Source organism: Colias croceus, chromosome 9, assembly GCF_905220415.1.
Source record: "Colias croceus chromosome 9, ilColCroc2.1".
Classification (NCBI taxonomy): domain Eukaryota; kingdom Metazoa; phylum Arthropoda; class Insecta; order Lepidoptera; family Pieridae; genus Colias; species Colias croceus.
The window spans coordinates 7,304,282-7,316,996 of NC_059545.1; the positions used below are offsets into that span (position 1 = coordinate 7,304,282).

General features: G+C 35.5%; 1 protein-coding gene across 1 annotated transcript in view; it reads left to right on the forward strand.

Annotated features, from left to right (window-relative positions):
- The first annotated feature begins 363 nt into the window (after nt 1-363).
- LOC123694370 (ataxin-1) overlaps nt 364-12,715 on the forward strand; it is a 39,912-nt gene continuing 27,560 nt past the window's right edge. The window contains exon 1 of the mRNA XM_045639793.1: nt 364-672. The gene's annotated coding sequence lies outside the window, so the exon portion shown is untranslated. The remainder of the gene's footprint in view (nt 673-12,715) is intronic.

Consider the following 12,715-nt stretch of genomic DNA (forward strand, 5'->3'; position numbering starts at 1 on the left):
TTTCATAAAATTAAACGCATTACAATGTTGCATCACGAGCTGTTGAGGTGCGGCGCCTTGTAGGCCGACGTTGGGCCAAGATTCGGTGGCAACGTTCACGCAGGAATTCATTTAGCTTCGATAAGTGTCCGGTTTCAGTCTGGCACGACGAGCGTTCGTTGCATTTAGTATTTATTCATGTATTGGCCGGGCGCAGGTTCTATGCGCGGGTCGGTGCGGCCCCGGGGGGCATACTTACTACGTGATTAATCCGCGTCCCCCCCGCACCCTCCCCCTCGCGTGGGCTGAGCGAGGCACGCCGTACGAGCGCCGGGTTTCCTCGTCCCCGCACCTCACGGCTCACGGCCACTCACTACGCACGGAGCTCCTCGTAGTGCCGCCGCCAGTCGCGCTGCGACCCGCGCCGACGTCGCACCTCGTTTGCGTTTACTTTTATATCATTCATGCTAATCTCCGTTTGATTTTCCTGCTGGGTGACCGCAGTGAGACGCGATACCGCGAGTGCCGAATGTTAGTGGACGTCACGCTCGTGTACTTTTCCATCGGAATCCAAACGCGCCCACAAAACCAGTTCGGAGTGGCGGACGGCGCCTTCGGATGAGATTTGACGTCGCCGTGACCCGCGGCCTGAGATGCTGCGCCCGTGACCGTCTTACGACAGTACCACGAAACGTAAGGATCTCCTCGTTTATGACAGCTGGCATTATTATGCCCGTGCGCCTTCCTATTTGCATGGCGATACGAGTGGATTTATTTTCGTCTGGAGAGCGGTGTGTGAGTGTGGCGAGAGTGTGCGAGCCGGCGAGCGTGTGTAGTGGCCGTGTGTGCGTTCCGTGTTCACTGTTCATCGAGACGGCTACTCCCTGCTGGCCTGTTTTATTTAGGTTGTTTCTGAGCGCGTCGACAACACTCCGCCCGCCGCTCTACATTCTATTCTACCTTCCTCGTACCCATCTCCCCGCTTGGCAATTTAACCCGAATGCCCCATTTTTTTACTCTTTTTAAGTACACATGTATGATACAGTACAATATGTCTATATTTATTTGAGTTGACGTCATAGTATTTACAATTTATAATGAGATTATTTTCAACAATACCGGTTCAACAATATTCGATAAACATTTGTTTACTCTTCACCTCATTTTGCTACAACCTTCGGAATGTCCTTTTGGAATTACCTATCTACAAAGGAAACCTTTATGAGGTGCTTACTTGACCTTCCATTGACAAAAACAATTGAATTATTAGCATTCATACGGGCTGCGTGCGAATTGTAGGTTGGGAGTTGGGACTTCAAATTAGTTAGGAAGTTCATCAATTTGTACATTTTTTAGATGAATATTTAGTATGGATTTTTTAAAAATCTTAAAAACTTGAAATAAGAAGCTTTGCATAAGTTCCATAACAAGACATCTATATTTTACAATCTTTTGTAGAATTAAAGATGCAAAGTCGTCGTTCCAAACTCTATTGCTGTCATTTATGTTGAAGTCAAATGCAATTTTTTCCAATAAAATAAAATATTCAAGAATTAACTACTAATCAACTTTTATCATTAATAATTTCATCTATATCGTTAAATAATTTACGTCATAAGAATACAATCAACAATAATATGTTATTTTTAACGATTATAGTACAATTACCATTATGTTAAAATTAGAACAAGGAAAAGTACAGAGCACTCTGCCGGCACTTATACATGCGATAAACTTTTAACCTGTCTTACACGAGATTCCCTGTTTACACAATTATTGACATTTATAGTAACTTATCTATCCTTTGTATATCATTGCACTAATTAGAACAGTTAACGTAAATAGCTCAAATACGGTTCATAAAATATGATTCCATGTGGTCTTCAAAGAATTTGTTAACTACCTACCTAGGTACCTATCTACGTCAGATATTTTCAAAGTTCATTAACATAATCTTATCTTGTATTTTACTATTACTTCAACTCATTATGGCGGCTGCTTAGTTGTCAAATTAAATAAGGATAACATAAATATATAGTATATGTAGTATGTACCTATTCTATAAGTAAATAATAGACAACAGCTGACAAAGCAATGTTTTAAAATTTGACAATTTACAAAAACTCGATTTGATACTTTTTATTTTTTTTAAAGGCATTAAAATAATTATATTGTATAATATCGTGTAAACCTACATATTACAAGCATTGGGTGGATTTCAGTCTGTAAATGCCTAATATATTTTTAGCTCTAAATTAGGCAGTCTAGCGTGACGTAAGCATGTGTGTTATGTAATTATTTCCAGTCCAACTCTCACGACCTTCGCTGGAGAATATTACAGAATAATAATTTAATTATGTAATTAATTACTAGTACCCTTGACATATTACGGGTATGGATCTCACATGATACTAAGACGCATTTTCCCCATGGAAAATCATTGAATAAGTTATTAGAATTGTATTTATACTTTTAATTGCTTTTTTTATACAATGGAGAAATATTGTTCAACAATACAATCAGGTTCTAATGTAATATTTAGATTCTAGCGAAAACAAAAATTGGGCTTATGAATATTCGAATGCAGGAGTAGACCTAGGTAGCTAATTTTCCTCGTCATACGTATATAAAGTTTATGTCATAGGTATTCATGAATAACTATTAATGAATACTTATAGCCATAGGTATTCATGAATAATAATAATAATTTGATAATTTAAAAATAATTGTAACTAATGCGTTTTAAAATAAGCTACTTGTAATGATATCTACCTATTATGCCGTTTAAAAAACTTGTTGTCAATCATGCATATTTAATTGGATAAACATAAGCCTTTTACAATTAAACCTTAATTGCATTTTAGTTGATAAATACATAGTTTAATTAATCTAAAAAAATAAATTTTAAAAATGATATATTTTGCGCACGTGTAGATAATTATTGTTTAAGGACGCTATAACGTATTTTTACAAAAACACGCTGTTTTTCGGTACCATTTTAACTTAAAGCAATTACACGTGAGAACATAGTAATATCTTAATTTAAAGATAATATATTCAGCTCTACGTTCATCTTATAAAAATTGTACGACGTCATACAAAATTGTCGCTGAAATACGTTTTTTCCATCACAATAAACGCATAAAATGCAAAAAAATGGGGTCTAAACCGGTACCATTTTAGGAAAATTAAGAGCCTAATCTATCTTCTTAACTATATCTTATTGAGGGATATATAGTCCTTTATATATGGTGTAATTTTTATGAATCTAAATCAAAATTTTATTTCAATAATGAGCTAAATTAAAAATACTTGTCGATTTCTTCATACATTTTGTTCTCGCGGTTCGTCAGACCGCGCTCAGAAGCGCTCTTGGAAGGACGGGTGTATCGCTCCTCGTGCCAAAAATAAAAACGAAATAAAAAAGATTATTGTGCGTGCACTGTCTTTTTCGTGATTTGAAATATTTGATACTTTATATGAGTAAAGTTCTGTATAAGTTTCATATTCCAATTATTTGTAATTTAAAATTATGTTTTTAAAATTACCTTGCCTGAGATCCTCTTTTTTATGGGTTGTTGAATAGATTGGTGGGGTAAAACAATTCAAGATGGCGTCGACGAAAATTTGGCTTTTTTTCGTGATGGGTGTCATTTTCATAGTTTTTGGGGTAGCTATTACCGAATATGAGGTCAAAACTGAAATCCAAGATGGCGCCGACGAAAATTTTACATCTTTTCGTCATGGGTGTCATTTTCATGGTTTTTGGGGTAGCTATTAACGAATATGAGGTCAAAACTATAATCCAAGATGGCGCCGACAAAAATTTTACATCTTTTCGTCATGGGTGTCATTTTCATGGTTTTTGGGGTAGCTATTAACCAATATGAGGTCAAAACTGAAATCCAAGATGGCGCCGACGAAAATTTTACATCTTTTCGTCATGGGTGTCATTTTCATGGTTTTTGGGGTAGCTATTAACGAATATGAGGTCAAAACTATAATCCAAGATGGCGCCGACAAAAATTTTACATCTTTTCGTCATGGGTGTCATTTTCATGGTTTTTGGGGTAGCTATTAACCAATTTGAAGTCAAAACTAAAATCCAAGATGGCGCCGACGAAAAATTTGACATCTTTTCATCATGGGTGTCATTTTCATGGTTTTTGGGATAGCTATTAACGAATATGAGGTCAAAACTATAATCCAAGATGGCGCTGACGAAAATTTGACATTTTTCGTGATGGGTGTCATTTTCATGGTTTTTGGGGTAGCTATTAACGAATATGAGGTCAAAACTAAAATCCAAGATGGTCGTCGAATTTCAAGATGGCGTCATGGTAATACTGTCGCGTTATGGAGCAAGGCGGCGATTTTGGTATCTATGAATCTCGCCCAAAAAGTTTCACTCCTGACACGTTTTCTCGGCACACACGTTCTTTTTTATTTTATTCTCTTTGTTTAAATGTTTTAGATAAACTTTTTTTTAAATAAAGTTTAGCGAATATATTTAAAGAATATATTTAAAGTTAATAATATCTGTCAGAATATTAACATTATTGCCACAGAGTTGCGTTTTATATTAAATTTCTAAATATGCATTTCAATGTTCTTTAAAATTGTTTTTTTTAAGACTTTCTACAAAACTGTTGTTGTTAACGTTTTTGTTATTTTATTTAAGTTTACTTTAAAGGAGTAAGAAAAATATACCTAATTATCGACGGTTACATTGGGGATTTGGTAATAGCTGTCTCAAAAACTTTGAAAATGACACCCATGCCGAAAAGATGTAAAGTTTCGTCGACACCATCTTCGATTTTAGTTTTGACCTCATGTTGGTTAATAGCTACCCCAAAAACCATGAAAATGACACCAGTGTCGAAAAGATGTAAAATTTTCGTCGGCGCCATCTTGGATTTTAGTTTTGACCTCATATTGGTTAATAGATACCCCAATAACCATGAAAATGACACCCATGACGAAAATATGTAAAATTTTCGTCGGCGCCATCTTGGATTTTAGTTTTGACCTCATATTGGTTAATAGCTACCCCAATAACCATGAAAATGACATCCATGAAGAAAATATATAAAATTTTTGTCGGCGCCATCTTGGATTTTAGTTTTGACCTCATATTCGTTAATAGTTACCCCATTAACCATAAAAATGACACCCATGAAGAAAATATATAAAATTTTTGTCGGCGCCATCTTGGATTTTAGTTTTGACCTCATATTGGTTAATAGCTACCCCAAAAACCATGAAAATGACACCCGTGACGAAATGATGTCAAATTGTCGTCGGCGCCATTTTGGATTTTAGATTTGACCTCATATTGATTAATAGCGACTCCAACTCCTTGAAAATGACACCCATGACGAAAAGATTTCAAATTTTCGTCTGCGCCATCTTGGATTTTAGTTTTGACCTCATATTGGTTAATAGCTACCCCAAAAACCACCCACATTTGCAAATGTGTTTGCTACTTAGGAAAAGTTCAGATTCAAAGATATAGGTAATGTGAATGTGTGGTAACGAATTTAATTTTTTCATTCCGACTGTTTCTCGAAATAACATACATTTACTAAGAATTGCATACAATGCCGGGTTTAATATATTGCCGGTAACATAATATTATGTATGATAATAATTCTTAAAAAAGTATTTTATACATTTCTTAAAAAGCTTCGATATTGTATACAATAATACAATTCATATTCAAATTGTTGTAAAATAGTCACACTTTTTTAAGTTGGTTGAATACACTAAAATACTTATAAGGATCGTACCTACTAATAATAGTAACAAAATGAATTTTTAAAGTTCCCAGTAATCTTCTGGAATCAATTTCAATAAAAATATAAAAAAAAATAATAATATCAAGTATGAAGATGGTCTATAAAATGGAATGCGCTATGTTTACGTCTTTTACGTGAGCGTGATGTTCCCGCGAACCACGTGGCGACGTTAGATACCTAAATTTGAGTAACGCAGATTTGTGACAGCGTCCTTAAGGACGTATTTACAAATTGACGCGCATCAATTTTAGGTATTGAGTATTACTACTACACGTGCACGGCTCACACACACATCGAAATGCGCGAAGCGGCGAAATTATGAGTAAACTGACACGACTTGATAATTGAGCTTATTTTTATTGCTATGTTTTTTTTAACTTTACTTTGATTTGTAAAGTTTGTAACGTTGAATGGTCACAAAAGTAGATACCATTTATCTAATTTCATTGGACAGTGATTGTTTGGTAAACAAGTACTTGCCGAAGTGTACTTCGAAGACTGGTACTGGAACTCATAGACGAGTGGAGCTAGGTGTGCCGAGTTTGGGCTCGTTTTGTTAGTAATGTTGAGACCTTACCTCCGGACTTGATGGAATGACCTGCAGGTGTACTTCGAAGACTGCTACTGGAACTAATAGACGAGTAGAGCTAGGTGTGCCGAGTTTGGGCTCGTTTTGTTAGTTATGTTGAGACCTTACCTCCGGACTTGATGGAGTGACCTGCAGGTGTACTTCGAAGACTGCTACTGGAACTAAAAGACGAGTAGAGCTAGGTGTGCCGAGTTTGGGCTCGTTTTATTAGTTATGTTGAGACCTTACCTCCGGACTTGATGGAATGACCTGCAGGTGTACTTCGAAGACTGCTACTGGAACTAAAAGATGGTTAGAGCTAGGTGTGCCGAGTTTGGGCTCATTTTGTTAGTTATGTTGAGACCTTACCTCCGGACTTGATGGAGTGACCTGCAGGTGCATTTACAAAATATGTTTTATTAATTAATGTAATAATATAGTGTCGACTTATTAAAATACTACAGGTTTGCCGGCAGCTTCGCCTGCATCATTTTTAAATTTAACCCAAATTCGGCGCCATTTTGAAATTCTTTGTTAATTGACCGATTTCGTTCAAAATCGATATCTGAGGATCCTTAGGATCACAAAACAGGAAACTGTTACAAAAATTTGAAAAAGTCAACGCCATTTTGAAATTTTCTGTTATTGTACCGATTTCGTTCAAAATCGATATCTGAGGCTCCCTGGGATCGCAAAACAGGAAACTGGTACCAAAATTTTAAAAAGTCAGCGCCATTTTGAAATTCTTTGTTATTGTACCGATTTCGTTCAAAATCGATATCTGAGGATCCTTAGGATCACAAAACAGGAAACTGTTACCAAAATTGAAAAAAAGTCAACGCCATTTTGAAATTTTCTGTTATTGTACCGATTTCGTTCAAAATCGTTAACTGAGGCTCCCTGGGATCGCAAAACAGGAAACTGGTACCAAAATTTTAAAAAGTCAGCGCCATTTTGAAATTCTTTGTTATTGTACCGATTTCGTTCAAAATCGATATCTGAGGCTCCCTGGGATCGCAAAACAGGAAACTGGTACCAAAATTTTTAAAAGTCAGCACCATTTTGAAATTCTTTGTTATTGTACCGATTTCGTTCAAAATCGATATCTGAGGCTCCCTGGGATCGCAAAACAGGAAACTGGTACCAAAATTTTTAAAAGTCAGCGCCATTTTGAAATTCTTTGTTATTGTACCGATTTCGTTCAAAATCGATATCTGAGGCTCCCTGGGATCGCAAAACAGGAAACTGGTACCAAAATTTTAAAAAGTCAGCGCCATTTTGAATTTTTTTGTTATTGTAGCGATTTCGTTCCAAATCGATATCTGAGGATCCTTAGGATCACAAAACAGGAAACTGTTACCAAAATTGAAAAAAAGTCAACGCCATTTTGAAATTTTCTGTTATTGTACCGATTTCGTTCAAAATCGATATCTGAGGCTCCCTGGGATCGCAAAACAGGAAACTGGTACCAAAATTTTAAAAAGTCAGCGCCATTTTGAAATTCTTTGTTATTGTACCGATTTCGTTCAAAATCGATATCTGAGGATCCTTAGGATCACAAAACAGGAAACTGTTACCAAAATTGAAAAAAGACAACGTCATTTTGAAATTTTCTGTTATTGTACCGATTTCGTTCAAAATCGATATCTGAGACTCCCTGGGATCACAAAATAGGAAACTGGTACCAAAATTTTAAAAAGTCAGCGCCATTTTGAAATTCTTTGTTATTGTACCGATTTCGTTCAAAATCGATATCTGAGGATCCTTAGGATCACAAAACAGGAAACTGTTACCAAAATTGAAAAAAGACAACGTCATTTTGAAATTCTTTGTTATTGTACCGATTTCGTTCAAAATCGATATCTGAGGATCCTTAGGATCACAAAACAGGAAACTGTTACCAAAATTGAAAAAAGACAACGTCATTTTGAAATTTTCTGTTATTGTACCGATTTCGTTCAAAATCGATATCTGAGACTCCCTGGGATCACAAAATAGATTTGGTACCGAAATTTAAAAAATTCGGCGCCATTTAAATATTGGTACCAGTTACCTGTTTTGCGATCCTAGGGATCCTTAGATATTTATTTTGAACGAAATCGGTACAATAACAAAGAATTTCAAAATGGCGCTGACTTTTAAAAATTTTGGTACCAGTTTCCTGTTTTGCGATCCCAGGGAGCCTCAGATATCGATTTTGAACGAAATCGGTACAATAACAGAAAATTTCAAAATGGCGTTGACTTTTTTTCAATTTTGGTAACAGTTTCCTGTTTTGTGATCCTAAGGATCCTCAGATATCGATTTTGAACGAAATCGATACAATAACAAAGAATTTCAAAATGGCGCTGACTTTTTAAAATTTTGGTACCAGTTTCCTGTTTTGCGATCCCAGGGAGCCTCAGATATCGATTTTGAACGAAACCGGTACAATAACAAAGAATTTCAAAATGGCGCTGACTTTTAAAAGTTTTGGTACCAGTTTCCTGTTTTGCGATCCCAGGGAGCCTCAGATATCGATTTTGAACGAAATCGGTACAATAACAAAGAATTTCAAAATGGCGCTGACTTTTTAAAATTTTGGTACCAGTTTCCTGTTTTGCGATCCCAGGGAGCCTCAGATATCGATTTTGAACGAAATCGGTACAATAACAGAAAATTTCAAAATGGCGTTGACTTTTTTTTTCAATTTTGGTACCAGTTTCCTGTTTTACGATCCCAGGGAGCCTCAGATATCGATTTTGAACGAAATCGGTACAATAACAAAGAATTTCAAAATGGCGCTGACTTTTTAAAATTTTGGTACCAGTTTCCTGTTTTGCGATCCCAGGGAGCCTCAGATATCGATTTTGAACGAAATCGGTACAATAACAAAGAATTTCAAAATGGCGCTGACTTTTTAAAATTTTGGTACCAGTTTCCTGTTTTGCGATCCCAGGGAGCCTCAGATATCGATTTTGAACGAAATCGGTACAATAACAGAAAATTTCAAAATGGCGTTGACTTTTTCAAATTTTTGTAACAGTTTCCTGTTTTGTGATCCTAAGGATCCTAAGATATCGATTTTGAACGAAATCGGTCAATTAACAAAGAATTTCAAAATGGCGCCGAATTTGGGTTAAATTTAAAAATGATGCAGGCGAAGCTGCCGGCAAACCTGTAGTATTTTAATAAGTCGACACTATATTATTACATTTATTAATAAAACATATTTTGTAAATGCACCTGCAGGTCACTCCATCAAGTCCGGAGGTAAGGTCTCAACATAACTAACAAAATGAGCCCAAACTCGGCACACCTAGCTCTAACCATCTTTTAGTTCCAGTAGCAGTCTTCGAAGTACACCTGCAGGTCATTCCATCAAGTCCGGAGGTAAGGTCTCAACATAACTAATAAAACGAGCCCAAACTCGGCACACCTAGCTCTACTCGTCTTTTAGTTCCAGTAGCAGTCTTCGAAGTACACCTGCAGGTCACTCCATCAAGTCCGGAGGTAAGGTCTCAACATAACTAACAAAACGAGCCCAAACTCGGCACACCTAGCTCTACTCGTCTATTAGTTCCAGTAGCAGTCTTCGAAGTACACATGCAGGTCACTCCATCAAGTCAGAAACTAAATATGAAATTTATAATCCCATAAGTATGAAAAACAATAAATAAAATCTTTCTTGGTGTGCCTTGGTTGTCGGTGCAGAATTCGTCAATGATCAAGTTTATTAGGTCAAATATTTTGTATACGTACAGCGATCTTTTCGTAAACGAGGAGCTGCCTACAAGCGTCACAGCGTCTACTCACAAAGGCGTCCGAGCGCCGACTAAATTACTAAAATATTTCATTACAAATTTTTGTACAATAAATCAAGATAGTGTCAAATAAAATAACCCTTATTTCCATGCAATAAGTATCACGCGTTACAGTTAAATATGTGAAAAAATAAGATTTGATTTTAATTTTTTTCTCAGCTTATTTGTAACATTTTGATAGTTTTAGTTCCTACCTTTTTGAGTTGGACATGTCTGCTTACTTAAAATATTTTTAAATAAGTAAATTTATTTTATTAAATAATAGAAAAATGCTTCTATATTCATCACGATATTGTCAATTTTGTGTGAAGAGGCAACGGAAATTATTTTTTACAATATTATAAACCAAAATTTTCGATTAAATAATTCCTACCATTTAAGGACGCTATAACGTATTTTTACAAAAACACGCTGTTTTTCGGTACCATTTTAACTTAAAGCAATTACACGTGAGAACATAGTAATATCTTAATTTAAAGATAATATATTCAGCTCTACGTTCATCTTATAAAAATTGTACGACGTCATACAAAATTGTCGCTGAAATACGTTTTTTCCATCACAATAAACGCATAAAATGCAAAAAAATGGGGTCTAAACCGGTACCATTTTAGGAAAATTAAGAGCCTAATCTATCTTCTTAACTATATCTTATTGAGGGATATATAGTCCTTTATATATGGTGTAATTTTTATGAATCTAAATCAAAATTTTATTTCAATAATGAGCTAAATTAAAAATACTTGTCGATTTCTTCATACATTTTGTTCTCGCGGTTCGTCAGACCGCGCTCAGAAGCGCTCTTGGAAGGACGGGTGTATCGCTCCTCGTGCCAAAAATAAAAACGAAATAAAAAAGATTATTGTGCGTGCACTGTCTTTTTCGTGATTTGAAATATTTGATACTTTATATGAGTAAAGTTCTGTATAAGTTTCATATTCCAATTATTTGTAATTTAAAATTATGTTTTTAAAATTACCTTGCCTGAGATCCTCTTTTTTATGGGTTGTTGAATAGATTGGTGGGGTAAAACAATTCAAGATGGCGTCGACGAAAATTTGGCTTTTTTCGTGATGGGTGTCATTTTCATAGTTTTTGGGGTAGCTATTACCGAATATGAGGTCAAAACTGAAATCCAAGATGGCGCCGACGAAAATTTTACATCTTTTCGTCATAGGTGTCATTTTCATGGTTTTTGGGGTAGCTATTAACGAATATGAGGTCAAAACTAAAATCCAAGATGGCGCCGACAAAAATTTTACATCTTTTCGTCATGGGTGTCATTTTCATGGTTTTTGGGGTAGCTATTAACCAATATGAGGTCAAAACTGAAATCCAAGATGGCGCCGACGAAAATTTTACATCTTTTCGTCATGGGTGTCATTTTCATGGTTTTTGGGGTAGCTATTAACGAATATGAGGTCAAAACTATAATCCAAGATGGCGCCGACGAAAATTTTACATCTTTTCGTCATAGGTGTCATTTTCATGGTTTTTGGGGTAGCTATTAACGAATATGAGGTCAAAACTATAATCCAAGATGGCGCCGACAAAAATTTTACATCTTTTCGTCATGGGTGTCATTTTCATGGTTTTTGGGGTAGCTATTAACCAATATGAGGTCAAAACTGAAATCCAAGATGGCGCCGACGAAAATTTTACATCTTTTCGTCATGGGTGTCATTTTCATGGTTTTTGGGGTAGCTATTAACGAATATGAGGTCAAAACTATAATCCAAGATGGCGCCGACAAAAATTTTACATCTTTTCGTCATGGGTGTCATTTTCATGGTTTTTGGGGTAGCTATTAACCAATTTGATGTCAAAACTAAAATCCAAGATGGCGCCGACGAAAAATTTGACATCTTTTCATCATGGGTGTCATTTTCATGGTTTTTGGGATAGCTATTAACGAATATGAGGTCAAAACTATAATCCAAGATGGCGCTGACGAAAATTTGACATTTTTCGTGATGGGTGTCATTTTCATGGTTTTTGGGGTAGCTATTAACGAATATGAGGTCAAAACTAAAATCCAAGATGGTCGTCGAATTTTAAGATGGCGTCATGGTAATACTGTCGCGTTATGGAGCAAGGCGGCGATTTTGGTATCTATGAATCTCGCCCAAGAAGTTTCACTCCTAACACGTTTTCTCGGCACACACGTTCTTTTTTATTTTATTCTCTTTGTTTAAATGTTTTAGATAAACTTTTTTTTAAATAAAGTTTAGCGAATATATTTAAAGAATATATTTAAAGTTAATAATATCTGTCAGAATATTAACATTATTGCCACAGAGTTGCGTTTTATATTAAATTTCTAAATATGCATTTCAATGTTCTTTAAAATTGTTTTTTTTAAGACTTTCTACAAAACTGTGGTTGTTAACGTTTTTGTTATTTTATTTAAGTTTACTTTAAAGGAGTAAGAAAAATATACCTAATTATCGACGGTTACATTGGGGATTTGGTAATAGCTGTCTCAAAAACTTTGAAAATGACACCCATGCCGAAAAGATGTAAAGTTTCGTCGACACCATCTTCGATTTTAGTTTTGACCTCATGTT